Source organism: Trichosurus vulpecula, chromosome 3, assembly GCF_011100635.1.
Source record: "Trichosurus vulpecula isolate mTriVul1 chromosome 3, mTriVul1.pri, whole genome shotgun sequence".
In the NCBI taxonomy this organism is placed as follows: Eukaryota; Metazoa; Chordata; class Mammalia; order Diprotodontia; family Phalangeridae; genus Trichosurus; species Trichosurus vulpecula.
The window spans coordinates 49,416,353-49,433,540 of NC_050575.1; the positions used below are offsets into that span (position 1 = coordinate 49,416,353).

General features: G+C 40.6%; 1 protein-coding gene and 1 pseudogene across 1 annotated transcript in view; both read left to right on the forward strand.

Moving 5' to 3' along the window:
- The window catches only part of LOC118843072 (protocadherin alpha-C2-like), a 164,329-nt gene that overhangs the window by 59,931 nt on the left and 87,210 nt on the right, over window positions 1-17,188 (forward strand). The gene's annotated exons all lie outside the window — the stretch shown is intronic.
- On the forward strand, window positions 8,545-9,112 carry LOC118843073 (annotated as a pseudogene).

A 17,188-nucleotide genomic window follows, 5' to 3' on the forward strand; every position in this document is an offset into this window, starting at 1 on the left:
TGGGCTTAGATCTTCGGCAGGCTGTGCACCCCTGCTCTGATCCGCCACTTAATTCCTCCCACCAGGTGGGCCTGGAGCCGGAAGCAGCAGCAGCCATAGCTGCCCCACCTCCGCTGCCCCCGGGGCTGGAAGCTGAACCGCGAACTCCTTCCACTTCCGCAGCTTTTCCCACTAACCTTCTCAGCAGTCTTTGGTGTTTGTGGGTTGAGAAGTCTCGTAACTGCCGCAGCTCACTGAATCAGGGTGCTAGGGCATGCTCTCCCCGGTTGCTGCTCTTGTTGGTCCACACCGCTCAGGCTGGGCTCTGCTCCACTCCATTCCCAGCTCCCAGCTCCCAGCTCCATGCAGGATAGACCTCACCCAGAGACCATCCAGGATGTCCTGGGCTGGAGCCCTGCTTCCCTCTGCTGTTCTGTGGGTTCTGCCATTCTAGAATTGGTTCAGAGCCATTTTTTATAGGTTTTTGGAGGGGCTCGGCAGGGAGCTCAGGCTGGTCCCTGCTTTCCAGCCGCCATCTTGGCTCCGCCCCTATATAATATAATTAAATGGACATCAGATACACCCATTTGGTCTGAAATACATCTCTCACATGGCCTAAAATTCTTAATTCCACATGTAATGCTGAATATACTTCAGAAAGAATTAAAGAATTGGTGGGTGTACTTTATGTAGAATTAGTTGAATCAAATTACTTTCCTCCTAAAACCTATTTCAGAGCAGCACCCCTGTTTTGACGTAGGAGAATGTGAGGTAATGTTGAAGTACTAGTTTGGAGAGTCAATCTGGGTGAGAGTATGGCAGCGGGTAGTTTAGGGTAACTCAAGTCTCTTAGGACACAGTGTACTTAGGGGCAGAGTTGGGCCAGCAGGTGAGAGGGGACAGAAACAGAGGTGAGAGGGTGCTAAAGATAAATGTAAATTTTTTGTAATTTTTGTTGAGATTAAGCTTGACCAACCTATGACATGGCAAAGCATCATTTTAGATTCTGTAAAATTGAATTAATTAGGTGGTCTCAGGCTTTATATGAAGATAAAATGTTATAAAAATACAATTGTTGAGATAACACAGCATTTGTGGCTTATTATTTATTATCTTTGGATATTGATAGCTACCAAATAAAGTTTCGCTGTAGTTCCCACTCTCACATGAGCCTTCCTTAATTCTTCAGAGAAATGGTTAAAACTTTCCTCTTCAATGAAGATATAACATAGATATGTATATCTTACAAAAAATCTTCCTATTCTAGAATAAAAATTTTAAAGTTGAATTGGATTATAAAAATTCAGTCAAACTTTAAAAAAAAGGTTTTGGGGAGTTTTATATCTGCTTTTCTCTGAAATGTTCAATAATTATTTTTACTGAAATTTCAATAACACGGGCAAAGGATTCCAAATTTTAATTTTTACTGATTGAACAAAAATAATGCTCAAGTCAGACAAAGAAACCAGAAAAACAATGCTAAATTCAGAAAAAGAAGTACACTTTTACCTGAAACAGATAGCTGAAGTAGAAATCTGGATTTTATTCACTAAATTACTTTCTTTAAAAAAAAAATGATTCCGTTTCCCTATATTCCAGCTGGAAATACAGGAGCAGATCCTGTTATTGATTGGAATGAAAGCTTCAACCTACTTTGTTTCAAAGCCTAGGTTGGTTTGCCTCTTCTTAGACAACCACCTTGCCTCCCATGGACTCATTTTATTAATGCTAAACCTATTGGGGACACTCCATTGGCACAGCCTACAGAAGCTCAGAGTTCCTGAGCTTAATTGATCTGCTAGCCTCAGCCTCCCTGGCAGCTTACAATATAGGCATGTGCCAAGCACAACCTGCTTAGATTATAATATGAGATTACTGGCACAACCAGTTCAGATTACTTAAAAAATTTCCTCAATTCTCCATTCTGTTTCAGCTTTAACTGATTTAATCTATTCTCTGGCTAAAATAACACACTTTGCTAAGAATTTCCCTGGTCACTGTGCGAAACGCTAGCATTTTCCTATTTTGTAATAGAACACAATGGGAGTATGCAGCCTTTACTTTTAAAAGGGTGATTTCTTTGATCTCTCTCACACATGAGGTCTAGCGGTGATTAGCCCACTCTCCTGCAAACTGACACCTTGGCAAGATGTGTATTTTCAAGGCAAAATGCCAGGGACTTCTCCACCTTCCCCCCCACCTCCTGCCCGATGTTCCTAATTCTCGTTGAGTTGAACAAGCCTGTTGACACTGATGTACTGATTTGAGGAGACTGGGCACATTTCCCTGGTGTTGTGAAATGAGACACAAGGCCTATCTGTTGTTCCTAAGTGTCTATTCCAAAGTAAATCTCCCAGGAGCCCTATGGTTGAGTGATCCCAGCTGCAGATATCAGACCATAATATCCTGTCTGGAGATCTATTTAATAATCAACAAGTGTGTCCTTCACTTATGCTTGCTCTCTCCCAGTGGGACTGAGAGTTAGGACTCCATTTTTGGATGGCAAGAGTCGTGTTTGTAATAATGAGGTGATGGGCAAGTATATGCAGCTTTGCCAAGTGAACAGTCCCTTCTACCTCCAAGAACTGCATCATTGCATGATTCTATGTTCCCTTTAGCACAAAAATAGCACAATACACACACTAAAGTGCTCTTGGTTTCATTTTATAAGGGATAACTAGAAGTACCCATAATCCTGATCAGGATGAAGTATTGGTGTCTTTAGTCCCCTGTTACATGCTTATTTGAATTCCCCAGGAGGCATGATGGCTCCAGAGTCCATGTAGTTACAAACCAACATAAAGAAAGAAGCATGCTTAGATGAAGGCAATGCAGTCTGATCATTCTTTCTCTGCTTTTTTATTCCTTCTTGGGTGCTCTCTCTGGTACTTGCTTTTTAATTTCTGCTTTGAGATTCTTAGCATTTTAATTGTGTCATGGAATCTTACTTCCCATTGTTTTAGGGCATCATTTTAGAGTGTTTGTGCCTTTTCATTCACATAGCTTTGCTTTTGGGATGGTCCCTTGGCTTATAGCCTAGGCCTACAAGGCTTTGGCAAAATTTCTCATCTTATAAAGATGGAACCCTTTCAGGAATATGTCAGGAATACTGCCAAGGAAGTGAAAGCTTTGCAGATGTATTTCAACTAATGGTAAACACATATTTCATTCATTTGGGGAAACCAGAATAGGAAGGGAAGAATTTCCTAAATGGAAATTTTGCCTTTGTGGTTGCATCAGATGCAGAAAAGCTTTCTTAAATTTTAGGGTGATGTGGAGTGGTTATGCATTCAAATGAGCCCTCAGTTATATCTACAGGTAAGTTTTCAAACCTTCCATAATTCAGAGCCAATATAACTACTGCCTTTGAGGCCTTAATCAACTACCCTAATATAGGATCACAAGATATTATTATGTAGGAATGAACACTCCTTAGCTCTTTTTTCTGACCATATGTAGAATTGCTTGGGGAAATACCCTATTCAATTATTTTAATATGTTTAATTATATACATGTATGTGTATGTTCTATGTATATATGTGTACATACTTATGCATACATATATATGAAAGAGATGGTGATTACACATACATAGATATATGAAATCACCATCCTCTTCCCCCTTCTACTGAATTGGGGCACTTCCCTAGGAGCTGTGTCCTGTTCACTTCCTGTGATATATGTTCTCTGCATGGGACACATCTTCTGTAGCACACATGGGAATAAGCCTGCACCGTGGGCCACTTCTGAAGATACAACTTCTCTGGCTCATTACTAAGGACCAGAGGTGAAACAGTAAGACAATAATAACAATGTAGGTGATAATTGTCAAAATGCCTATGTAGTTCCGTATTGCAAAGTATACCAAACTCTCCACATAGAAGGTAGAATAAGTAAGCCATTTATTCAGACACCAGAGAACCATATCCCATAACCAAGTGCTCAGCTCCCACAGTCAGTCCTCTTCGTCGTAACAGCAAGGAACCCAAAACATTCAATACAGAAAATCACAATATAGAATCTCAATATCCCAAAGCCTCTCAGACCCCCTGCTGGGGTCTTCCCAAAACAAACTCACAGTACAGCTAAGTCAGCCTGTGCAGCAGTTCTAACAATCACGAGGGCAGCCTCTAGCAGCCACCAGCAGCCATATTCTCTTTCTCTCTCTCTCTCTCTCTCTCTCTCTCAGTCTTTCAGCATTTTCTGTGACACAACATCCTTTTCCTGTCAGGAATCTCCTCCAACCATGTAACTTAGGATTCCTGTGACTTAAGCAGGTCACATGGCCCATTAATGGGTGGGAAAGATCTTCGAATCGAAATTGTCCACTGATCCTAGAAGAGCTCCCCATTCAGTAATCCTTTTTGTGGAGGGGGGAAAGCAAGGCAATTGGGGTTAAGTGACTTGCCCAAAGACACATAGCTAGTAAGTGTGTCAAGTGGCTGAGGCCACATTTGAACTCAGGTCCTCCTGACTCCAGGGCCAGTGCTCTACTCACTGCTCCACCTAGCTGCCCCTTCAGTAATATTTTTGAGGAGTGACTCCAACCTTTTCACTCACTCTTCCCATCTATTAATCATATTGAGACACTTCTTTCTAGCCCTTTCTCTGACTCCCTGGGCAGATGTGGTAATTGTTTGCATGCCTGATACTGAATCTCACACCCTTAGTTGCCTCTTCTGCTTTATCTTTCTCTCTTGTGCACAGTTGACCAGACATCAATTCTGAATTGGGTTTTTCTAGGCTTGGCAGCAATCCCATGAACTTGAGAGATCAAGAGCTCCTGGGTTTAAGTGGGTTTTTTCCCAACAGGAGTTGATCTCTACATCAACTTCTTGCAGAGGAAAATGACCACCGCTAGGGAACATACCATAGATAAAAGAATGAAGAAAGCCCAAGATACGCCTGACTTTCCTAAGTTACTACTTGGACAATATAGACTCAAGGTGGAAGTGAAATACTTGTTCAACAGTATGACAAAGTGTTTCATGTTTTAATGTTTTAAGTTTAAGTGTTTAACTAAGGCATAATAGGAGTTTTCAACGCTTATACATGTTTTAAGTATTTGTCAATGAGCTTATTAGTCTGGGTGTTATAAGCATTTCTTTTATGGTGAAAGATGTAAATATCTGTCCTATATCTGATATTCACTACTATGAATTGCTTTCCAGAAGGGATCATGTTAATCCTTTTTGGGAGGTCCTAAACATGAACCATCACAGAGCTTCATTTTAGAGATTTTCCCCAGAACTCTACTCAAGTTGGAGGTCTAATGAGCCAGGAAGGATAAGAAAAGCCTGATCTTAAATCTTTGTGCTCAGACTTTTTATCAGGATTGAACCCAGTCTATAGGCATTCACTGGAATTGCTTAATGAAAAGAGAGGTTCCTGTACACCATGGCTTTCACATGTATGATTGATTGAATCAGGTTCTCTTGGTGCCTTAATAACTTCATGGTATTAAGTTGAGTAGAGAATTAATAATAAGCCTGGTTGTCTGACTTTAGCTCTACAGACTGAATGAATGCCATGTTGGTTATTGGAGTATCTAGGGTCAGGCCTAACTTGAGCCAGTCTGGTAGTTCAGGTTTGATACTGGAATACCTGTAGACAGTGTAGCATTTAACAAAAAAAAAAATTACTTACTAATTGCATGGGAAATCTATTCAGTTAGTCAGTCAGCCAGCATTTATTAAGTGCTTACTATGGACCAAGCACTGTGCTAAGCTGGAGATACAAACAAAGCCAAAAAATGGTCTCAAGGAGCTCACTGTTTAAAAGGAGACAACATGCAAATAGCTATGTGCAAACAAGATTTATGCAGGAGAAATTGGAGATAATCTTAGAGGGAAGGCACTAAAATGAAAGGGGATCAGAAAAGGCTTTTTGCAGAAACTAGGACCATGGCTGAGGCCTAAAGCAAGTCAGGGAAGCTAGAAGGCAGAAATAAGGAGGGAGAGAGTTCTAGGCATGAACAACAGTCTGTGAAAAAGCTTGGAATAAGGAGATGGTGTATCTCGTTTGAGGAACAGCAAGGAAGCTAGTGTTGCTGGATCACAGAGTATGTGAAGAGGAGGAAGGTATAGTAAAACTAGAAAGATTGGAAGAGGCTAGGTTTTGAAGGACTTTAAAAGCCAAGCAAAGGATTTTTACTTTATCTTGGAGGTAATAGGGAAGCCATTGGAGTTGAGTGGGGGGGGGGGGGAGTGTGTGTGTGTATTTATGTGCATGTAAAATAGTCAGATTTGTACTTTAGGAAGTTAAATTTGACAAACTGAGTGGAGGATAGATTGGAATGGGAACAGAACTGAGGAAAGGAGACTAAGCAGCAGGCTATTGCAATAACCTGGGCTTATAGTGGTAAGGGCCAGGACTAGAAGCGTTGCAATGTCAGAGGAGAGGGGACATATACAAGAGGTGTTGTGAAGGCAGAAATGACAGAGCTTGACAGTTTTTTGGATGTGGGGAGTAAGAGAGAGTGAGGCATCAAGGATGACACCTACGTTGTAAGCCTGATTGATTGGGAGGATGATGACACTCTTGAAAGTAGTAGGGAAGTTAGGAAGAGAGGGGAGTTGGAGAGAAAACTAATGAGAAAAGCTTTGATTTTAGGCATGTTGAGTTTAAGATGTCTACAGAAGATCTAGTTTAAGATGTCTATTAAGCAGCTGGAGATACGAAACTGAAGGTTAAGAGAGTGATTAGGGCTGGGTAACCAGATTTTATAGAAATGATCTGGATAGAGATAATAATTGAAATCATGGGAACTGATGAGCTCCCCAAGGGAAATGATATGGATGTAGAAGAGAAGAGGGCCCAGGATACAGCCTTGAGTAATCTCCACAGTTAGTGAGTGTGAAGACTCAGCAAAGGAGACAGAGGAGTGGTCTGAGAAATAGGAGGAGAGTCAGGAGTCAGCAGTGGTGTGAAAACTGAGACAAGAATTTAGAGTTAAGAAAGAGATTGAGGAATAGTGTCAAAGGTTGTAGAGAGGCTAAGGATGAAGACTGATAAAAGGCCATTAGATTTATCATTTAAGATATCATTAGTGACTTTAGAGAGGGAAGTTTCAGATGAATGATGAGGTTGGAAGCCAGAATAAAAAGAAGTAAGGAGAGAGTGAGAGGAGAGGAAGTGGAGGCATCCATTGTTCATAACCTTTCCAATTTAGCCAGAAAAGAGAGAAGAGATAGGATGACAGCCAGCAAGCATGGAAAGGATCAAGTAAGGGTTTTTGAGAATGAGGGAGATATGGACATGTTTGTAGACAGTAGAGAAGCAGCCAGTAGACAGGGTGTGATTGAAAGTTAATGAAAAAGTAAAGGTGATAGAGGGGTAATCTGCTGGAAATAGGATAAATGATGTAACTATGGTGGAGCCAAGATGGCTGCTTGAAAACAGGGACTTGCTTAAGCTCTCCCCCAAATCCCTCCAAATACCTGTAAAAATGACTCTAAACAAATTCCAGAGCTACAGAACCCATGAAATAATAGAGAGAAACAAGTCTCCAGCCCAAGACGCCCTGAATGGTTGCAGGGAAGGGTCTATTGCACCATGCTAGGAGCGGAGCACAGCCCAGCATGGGCCATGCCAGGACAGACCAGGCCAGGAGTAGACTGGGTGGAGCAGGCCATAGAGCCCTGAATGACTGAGCTGTGGCAGTTACCAGACTTCTCAACCCACAAACTCCAAAGATAACAGAGCAGTTCAGTGGGAAAACTTCTGGATTTGGGTGAGAGAAGTATGTGGTCTGGCCCCAGCCCCGGGGGTGGCAGAGGTGACATGGTAGCAGCAGGAAGCTCCAGCACCTGCTTCTAGAGCTCCAGCAGCAGCTGCTTCTGGCCCCAGGCCCACACAGTGGGAGGAATCAAGTGGTGGATCAGAGCAGGAGTGCAGGAAGCACTTTGCTGGTGCAGAGGCAGGGTTCTCTTGCTTTACCCTGCTTGGATCTGGGTCATGGTCCTTGTTGTTGGTTCTTGGGAGAGGAGGAGTGCTGGTGTGGCAGAGCTTGTGGTGACTGTGGAGAGGGAGTCCTCCTGGTAGTTACACAGCAGAAAGGAGTGCTTGCACTCACAGACCAGAACCAGGAGAGGAGTATCGTATCACTTCAGAATAGAAGTAGCTGTGAAAACAGCAGCACAAACCCCCTGAAGCTTGGGACAAAGCACTCTCCACCCTGAGAAAAAGCTCAAAAGTCAACTAATTGGCTGGGGAAATGAGCAAGCAGTGTAAGAGGATTCACACTCAGGCTATAGATCTTTTTTTGGTGACAAAGAAGATCAAAACATACAGCCAGAAGAAGCCAACAAAGTCAAAGAGCCTACATCAAAAGCCTCCAAGAAAAATATGAATTGGTCTCAGGACATGGAAGAGCTCAAAAAGGATTTGGAAAAGCAAGTTAAAGAAGTAGAGGAAAAATTGGGAAGAGAAATGAGAGTGATGCAAGAAAATCATGAAAAACAAGTAAACAACTTGCTAAAGGAGACCCAAAAATACTGAAGAAAATAACACCTTAAAAAATAGACTAACCCAGGACGTTCTTTCTTTGGCCCACTTGCTACCAGAATGAAGACAATTCTAAGCAACCAGACTGTCGACATTCCAGAAAATGTTGACATCTCTCTTAAGGGTTGGACAGTTAATGTGAAGGGGCCCAGAGGAATCCTCCGCAGGGATTTCTACCATATCAATGTTGAGCTCAGTCTCCTTGGAAAGAAGAAAAAGAGGCTCCGGGTGGACAAGTGGTGGGGAAATTGAAAAGAACTCGCAACCGTTTGCACAATCTGTAGTCATGTACAAAACATGATCAAAGGCGTTACCCTGGGTTTTCGTTACAAGATGAGGTCACTTCCCCATCAATGTTGTTATTCAAGAGAATGGCTCACTTGTTGAAATTAGAAATTTCTTGGGTGAAAAATATATCTGAAGAGTGCGCATGAGACCAGGTGTTGCTTGTGCTGTTTCTCAAGCCCAAAAAGATGAGTTAATTCTTGAAGGAAATGATATTGAACTTGTTTCAAATTCAGCTGCCCTGATCCAACAGGCCACCACAGTCAAAAACAAGGATATCAGAAAATTTTTGGATGGCATTCATATTTCTGAAAAAGGCACAGTGCAACAAGCTGATGAATAAGTTGGAAAAGATGCCAAAGGCCATGTGCTGAGGAGTTAACACTTATTCAGATGTCAAAATAAAAATACTTTTTGTCAAAAAAAAAAAATAGACTAACCCAAATGGCGCAAGAGCTCCAAAAGCCAACAAGGAGAAGAATGCCTTGAAAGGCAGAATTAGCCAAATGGAAAAGGGGGTCCAAAAGACCACTGAAGAAAATACCACCTTAAAAATTAGAATGGAGCAAGTGGAAGCCAGTGACTTTATGAGAAATCAAGAAATTATAAAACAGAACCAAAAGAATGAAAAAAAAATGGAAGATAATGTGAAATATCTCATTGGAAAAACCACTGAACTGGAGAATAGATCCAGGAGAGATAATTTAAAAACTATTGGACTACTTGAAAGCCATGATCAACAAAAAGAGCTTAGACATCATTTTTCAAGAAATTATTAAGGGGAACTGCCCTGATATTCTAGAGCCAGAGGGTAAAATAGAAATTGAAAGAATCTAACAATCACCTCTTGAAAAAAATCCCAAAAGGAAAACTCTAGGGATATTGTAGCCAAATTCCAAAGTTCCCAGGTTAAGGAGAAAATATTGCAAGTGCTAGAAAGAAACAATTTGGGTATTGTGGAAACAATCAGGACAATACAAGATCTAGCACCTTCTACATTAAGAGACAAAGGCCTCAGAATATGATATTCAGGAGGTCAAAGGAGCCTAGGATTAAAATCAAGAATCACCTACCCAGCAAAACTGAGTATAATACTCCAGGGCAAAATATGGATTTTTCAATAAAATAGAGGACTTTCAAGTTTTCTGGATGGAAAGACCAGAGCTGAGTAGAAAATCTGACTTTCAAATACGAGAATCAAGAGAAGCATGAAAAAGTAAACAAGAAAGAGAAATCATAAGGGACTTACTAAAGTTGAACCATTTTGTTTACATTCCTACATGGAAAGATGATATTTGTAACTCATGAGACCTTTCTCAGTATTAGGGTAGTTGAAGGGAATATACATATATATAGACAGAAGACACAGGGTAAATTGAATATGAAGGGATGATATCTAAAAAAATAAAATTAAGGAGTGAGAAGAATATATTGGGAGAAGGAGAAAGGGAGAGATAGAATGGGGTAAATTATTCACATAAAAGTGGCAAGAAAAAGCAGTTATTATAGAATGGAAGAAGGATCAGGTAGAAGGGAATGAATGAATCTTTCTCTCATCGGATTTGACTTAAGGAGGCAATAACACACTCAGTTGGGTATCTTACCCTACAGGAAAGTAGGGAGGAAGGAGATAAAAGGTGGGGGATGATAGAAGGGAGGGCAGATTGGGGGAGGAAATAGTCAAAAGCAAACACTTTTGAAAAGGGATAGGGTCAAGGGAGAAAACTGAATAAAGGGGAACAGGATAAGACGGAGTGAAATATAGTTAGTCTTTCACAACATGACTATTATGGAAGTGTTTTGCATTATGATACATGTGTGGCCAATATTGAATTGCTTGCCTTCTCAAGGAGGGTGGGTGGGGAGGGAAGAAAGGAGAGAATTTGGAACTTAAAGTTCTAAAAACAAATGTTCAAAAAAAAAGTGGTTTTTACATGCAACTGAGAAATTAGATAGACAGGCAATTGGGTATAGAAATCTATCTTGCCCTACCAGCAAGTAAGGGGAAAAGGGTAACAGGTGGGGGGAGAGTGGGGTGACAGAAGGGAGGGCAGACTGGGGAATGGGGCAATCAGAATATATGCCATCTTGGCATGGGGGAGGGTAGAAATGGGGAGAAAATTTTTAACTCAAAATCTTGTGGAAATCAGTGTTGAAAACTAAAAATATTAAATAATAAAAAATAAATTAAAAAAGGAAATGACATGACTATGCATTTATAGGGGTATGCCTTGGCCATGAGAAGGGCCACCTCTTCCTCTGAAAGGATGGTAGAAATAGTGACAGAAGGCATCTGAATGATAAGAGAGAGGAAAAGTAGAAAAGACAGGCTCTTTGTAAATCATCCCTTTTTTCCTCAGTGAAATATAAAACAAAGTTCTCAGCTGAGAGGGTTTGGGAGAGAGAGAGAGAGATGTGGAAGTTTTGAGGAGGGATAAAAAGGTTTCAAAAACCTGCTCCAGTGAGTGGGGTAGTGAATCAATTAGAGAGGTGTGAAAGGATTTCCTTGCCACTTTGAGGATGTAGTTGCCACTATAATAGCTGCGCGGCTGCCACTGGGAAAATTCATCTCCTAACCCCAGTATACTTACCCTCTATTCCCTCACATGCCAGATGATCTGGCTGCATTAGGTGTCTCTAGAGAAAGAACTGAGTATGTATGTATTGTGTGGCTCCATGTATATATCTATATCAAATGTTGGCCTTCTCTAATGCAAGTTTGGGAGGGAGGAAGTGAGACAACTCAGAATTCAAAATGCAACAAAAATAAATTTAAAAAGCCCATCAAACTTGAGAAGCCTCTGGGTACTTGTAGGCTTGACTTTTTATGGCTTAGAGCCTTAGTATACCTATCGGGGGTCTGGGATCCCCAGAGAACTTGACTTCAAAACGTGTGTTGTCAACAATTGGAAAGTGATAAGGTGGATTGCATCCAATCTTCCCCACTGATAACCAATCTTGGGGTTTGTTTCCAACACAAACATACCTACCCTTATCCCTTAGAATCCCCCATTTCATCGCCTTCATTGTGTAAGTTCCTGAAATTCCACTTTCTGAGCCAGGAATCATCTATCCCTTTGGGATAATTATAATATAAACACTACCAGAGATCCCACTATAGTAGCTGTGCTCCTGCCACTGGGAAAATTCATCTCCTAATCCCAGAATACTTACCCTCTATTCCCCCACATGCCAGATGATCTGGCTGCATTAGGTGCCGCTCTGAGGGCAAGTTCTGTGTGCCAGTGAGGAAGTGCATACTCTACTTCTCCCTTTTCATTTTAGGTGGGTCAGGGTGATTCACACAGGATGAGTGGGCAGGGATAGATTGTGATTTGCATCTTAGATCTCATTATATTATGTTTCCCCCAAACTCACCCTTCTTCCGAAATCCTTATCACTGATGTGGCCTCCAGCATCCTTAGACTCACACACTTTGGTGGCATCTTCGACTTGTCCATCACCCCTATAACCAATCAGTTGCCAAATCTCATTCCTTCTACCTGTAGAACACTTCTCCCATCTCTGCTATCTATTCATTGCTGTTCTGTTTGCCTTTTAAGTGACATGATGAAAAGAATTATGCCATGCTATGATTATGCAATGAAAGGTTATAAACCAATTTTTGGACTGAAAAAATAGGGTTTGACAAGGATGCAGTGGCAATGATTGTACAATGAAATACGATGTTTTCAGGGAAAGAAAAACAAACTGGAATTGCTATTTAGAGGCTGAGGCTGAAGCTCATAGCCAGCATACATGTTTGCGTGTCCTTCACCCATTCCTGAGGAGGAGAGAGTCAGACATGGAGAGATAGAGAGAGAAAGGGAAGGGAGAGAGAGAGAGAAAAGCAGAGAGACAGAGATAGAGACAAAGATAGATAGAGACAGATATAGAATCAGACAGAGATTCATTTCATTTGAAGCTATGTTACACATCATATGTTTGGAATGAGAGCAGAAGCTAATTCTCCTTTTAAACCGATATAGGGTTCTGTCTTCAGCAAATAAGCTGGGGGTGCATTTGGCACATTTATCCATATACACAAATCTGGAAAGTTACCTGTTGTCCTTGAGAGGCTAAAGAATTTTCCTTAAAAGCGTCTTTGCAGTGCCTTACACAAGAAAGTCTCTATAAAGTCCATATGATGGAATTCTTAGTAACCTTTACTCCCACTCCAATGCCATATAAACAGTAATAAGTGATTCAACATGATTCTTAGACAATTCCAAAAGAACAGACTTTGGGGAGGACCCAGGCTTTCCCCTAGCTGGTAGACCCCCCTCCAAAACAAAGCTATTCAAATTCAACAAGCAAACAAGTACTTGAATGGCCCCTTTGCCTTCAGGACATGGTCCTCAAAGACCCAGAACATATTTACAGCTATTTCTAGTTGCCGAATTAAGGTGGGCCGTTTGCTTTCATTTCCTGGAGATCCATCTTTTCTAGGATCATTAGCCCCAGAGATGAAATGGTAGCAGGACTTTTACTTTCTCTGTCCCAATGAAAGGACTCATTGTATTCATCCAGAAGAATGTTGGCTAGGCTTCCTCAAAATAGTCACTCAGAGCTCCTAATTTCCTGCATTGTCCCCTTCCCCCCATTTCAGTCACTAGCTCAGTCTACATCAATTCTGTCTGCTGTAACAAATACTCTGGGCTAGGCCTGACTCGGATAATCCTTGTCACTCAGACTTGGGGATTGAAATGAAATGAGACACTTGTAGGCTATGTAACATTTAACAAATGATGTTTACTTTAAATAACATAGAAAGGATATCCAGCAAGGATAAAGCACTAATTCCATTGGACACAGTGCTGTTCAGCTCCATAGGGAGAAAGGTCAGTCACGTTGACTCGTAGTAAAGACTTCATCAAAACTGAGGGGACCTTGACTCTACATGGTTTGGACGTTTTATGCCTTCAACGAAATTCTATTAGTGGTTTGGGCTTTAGCCCCCTGAACCAATTAAGCCTTTAAGATAATTTGATTGCCTTTTCAGGGAAAAATTTGTTTACCTACATAGCAAGGAAGTTGCTCCTACCACAAGGAGGAAGTGAATTGCCTCAATTTCTTCCAAACCTCTATAGGGCTTCCTGTTGAAAGTTTGTGGAGCCCTGACCATAAGAGACTTGTAATCCATGATACAGAAATGATAGGCACCACAGAGGCTAGTCTAGCATGTAGCCAAATAAGAATACCATCTACTACACACCCAGCGAGTGGTAAAGCAGCTTTTCTTTGAAGATGTACAGTGAGAGGGCATCATTAGCTCCAGAGGCAGCTCAGTCCTTTTATGCACAGCTCTAGTCATTAGAACTTCTTCCTTACAACAAGTCTAACATTGCCTATCTGCAACTTTTTTTTTTGGAGAGGTGAAGGTAGGGCAATTGGGGTTAAGTGACTTGCCCAAAGTCACACAGCTAGTGTGTTGAGTGTCTGAGGGCACATTTGAACTCAGGTCCTCCTGACTCCAGGGCTGGTGATCTACTCACTGTGCCACCTAGCTGCCCCACTTATTTGCAATTTCTATCTATTGCCACTAGTTTGGTTCTCAGTGGACAAATAAAAGTCTATTCCTCCTTCTATTCCTTCAAATACTTTAAGACATCTGTCATGTCTCCTATAAATTCATCTCTTTTCCAGGATAGAAATCCTCAGGATAAATTTCCTCAGTTCTGTCAACTCATTCTTATGTGGTATAAACTTAAGGCCCTTCATTATTATAAATCTCTTCCTTTGGATGGTCTCCAGTTTATAAATGTCCTTAATAAAATGGGCACCCCAAACTGAACATAACACTTTAGATATCGTCTGACCAGGGTGAAATACAGTGTACCTCTTAAATCATGGACACTGTTCCAAGATTCTATTAGCCTTCTTATTTGCTTTAGCACAGCTTCAAGTTGTATTGAGATTTCAGTCCACCAAAAACACTAAGTCATTTGAGATCAACTATTTTCTAATAATATCTCCCCATCTTAAGCTTGTGTAAATTTTAACTAAAGTGTAAAACTATAATTCCGTCTATTAGAGTAGGCCCAGTGTTTTCATGGGTCAAGATGTTTTTGAATTCTCACTTTGTCATACAATGCATTTACATATCCCTCCTAGACTTGTGTCATCTGTAAATTTGATAAGCATGTCATCTGTGCCATTAGCTAAGTCACTGATAAGAATGATCAATAGTATTAGGTCAAGCACAGATGCCCTGTGAAATCTTCTAGAGACTGCCTTCCACCTTGTTGTTGAACAATAATGGCTACCTTTTGGGTATGACCATTCAATCAGCTTAAACTCCATCTAATTGTATTAGTATCTATGCTACGTCTCTCAGCTTTCCCACAAGAATAGCAGGAAAGACTTCTTTCAAATGTTTTCTCAAAGGTTGTTAACTAATATGTGAATAATTGCATTTCCAAAACACCCAGGTTACTAGCAGAGATAATGAAGCACAGAAGACTAGAGTGAGGCTGGAATTCAATCCAGCAAATCTTTATTTAGCACTTACTGTGTTTGTGGTATTGTGCTAGCAGCTGTGAATGTAAAGATGAAAAAAGTCTTGTCCCTCTAAGGTAGGGTTTCTTCTTGACATTTTTGGCCCCTTTGACAATATGGTAAAACGTAGCAATCCATTCTCAGAGAAAGGTTTTAAAAGCATAAAATGAATTATATAAGATTATTTAATACACAATTGTGTGTATTAAAAAAAGTATGTGAACATATTGTTCTAAGGGGCTGCCAATCTAGTAACAAGGATATGAATTGTATGCAAATATATATGCTACAAAGGAAGGATAAAGGAAGGATTTCAGCTGATATGGATGGGGGATCATGGAAGACTTTGTGGAAGAGATTTTATCTAAGTTAGGCCCTAAAGAAAGTGAAAGAGTTTAGAAGACAGAAAAAGAGGACATATATTCCAGGTATGGGGCAATGGCCTGAATGACTGTATGGAGATAGGAGTTTGAAATAATAGCAATAGCAATCAATGATAATAGCTAGCATTTATATAACACTTTAAGGTTTACAAAGAGATGTATATATGTTATGTCCTTTGATCTTTCCAATAGCCCTGTGAGGTAGGTGCTATGATTGTTTTTATTTTATAGATGAGAAAACAGGCTAAGAGAGGTTCAGTGACTTGCCTAAAGTCACACTGCTATTTTGTATCTGAGGTGAGATTTGAACTTAAGTCTTTTTGACTCCAAGCATAGTGCAGTACTTTTAACTACTGCACCACCTAGCTGGAAATATAGGTCATACAGGGCAATGGTAGAGGACAAATTCCAGGTTAAGTAATTTATATTTTATGTAATAGTCAACCAAAGGCCTTTGACCAGTGAAATAACCTTCTCAGACTTAGGTTTTAGGAAGATAATTTTTGCAGTTCTGTGAAGGTTAGTTTGGAAAGGAGAGATAATGAAAATCAGAAAAACAATTAGTAAGTGACTGAAGTAGTTTGGGTGTGACTACGGCTAAACTATAGTTGTAGCAGTGTGAATGGAGGGGAAGGGACAGATACAAAAATGGGAGGGGGGGGTAGAATTAACAGATGTTATCAACAATTATATGTAGGAGAGAAAGAGAAAATACAAGGATGATTCCAACATTTCAATTATGGTTGATTGGCAGGATGGGAGCGTCAAGAACAAACACAGGAAAATTGGGAGGAAGAGCAGGGTTAGTAGGGAAATGATAAATGTGTTATTGAAAATGTTGAGTTTGAGATGCTATTGGGTCACATGGGTGGAGATGTTGTAATATCAATTAAGTTGGGATAAATTAATTAAGTCTCTTTGATTGAGTCTAGCTAGCTGTTAAACCCCAGGCCCAAACTCTTAATTACTAGGTGCTAAGCTGATGTGGGCATGAAGCCTCCAGGGCCCTAAGGGGAGTTGCTAAGACCAGAGCCAATAGTATGAGCCTAAGTTCTGGTTGCTCAGGTTTGATGATGTCCAAAGACTCCATAAAAAGAGAGAACAGAGCTATTTGCTTGGGGCTCTCACTCTTGGAGGAGTGTTGATGTGGAGACTCTGGGCAGCTGTAGTTAAGAGCCCTACAGCTTGTGAATCCAGATGTTGATGGTTTCTTGGTAACTATGAATTGTATTTGGTCTGTTTATAATGTATGTTTGTAATTTGTTTGTATTTTCACTGAAGTTCAGGGTGCTGGTTTTTTCCCCTGAGGTAAGTGAATGATATTTGTATGTTGGATTGAAATAAGATTGCTAACCCCCTAACGTTACTTTCCATAGTTAAAGCAAATCAAAAGAACTTGTGCTTGAAACGTTCTTGTTGTTGGGCTTGTGTTGGTCTTTCACCCCCACAGCACCACACCTCCCTTGGAGATAGCCAATTTGCATATCAGGGATCAGGGCAAAATATTATTTCGAAAGTTTATTATCAGGGAGAAAAAA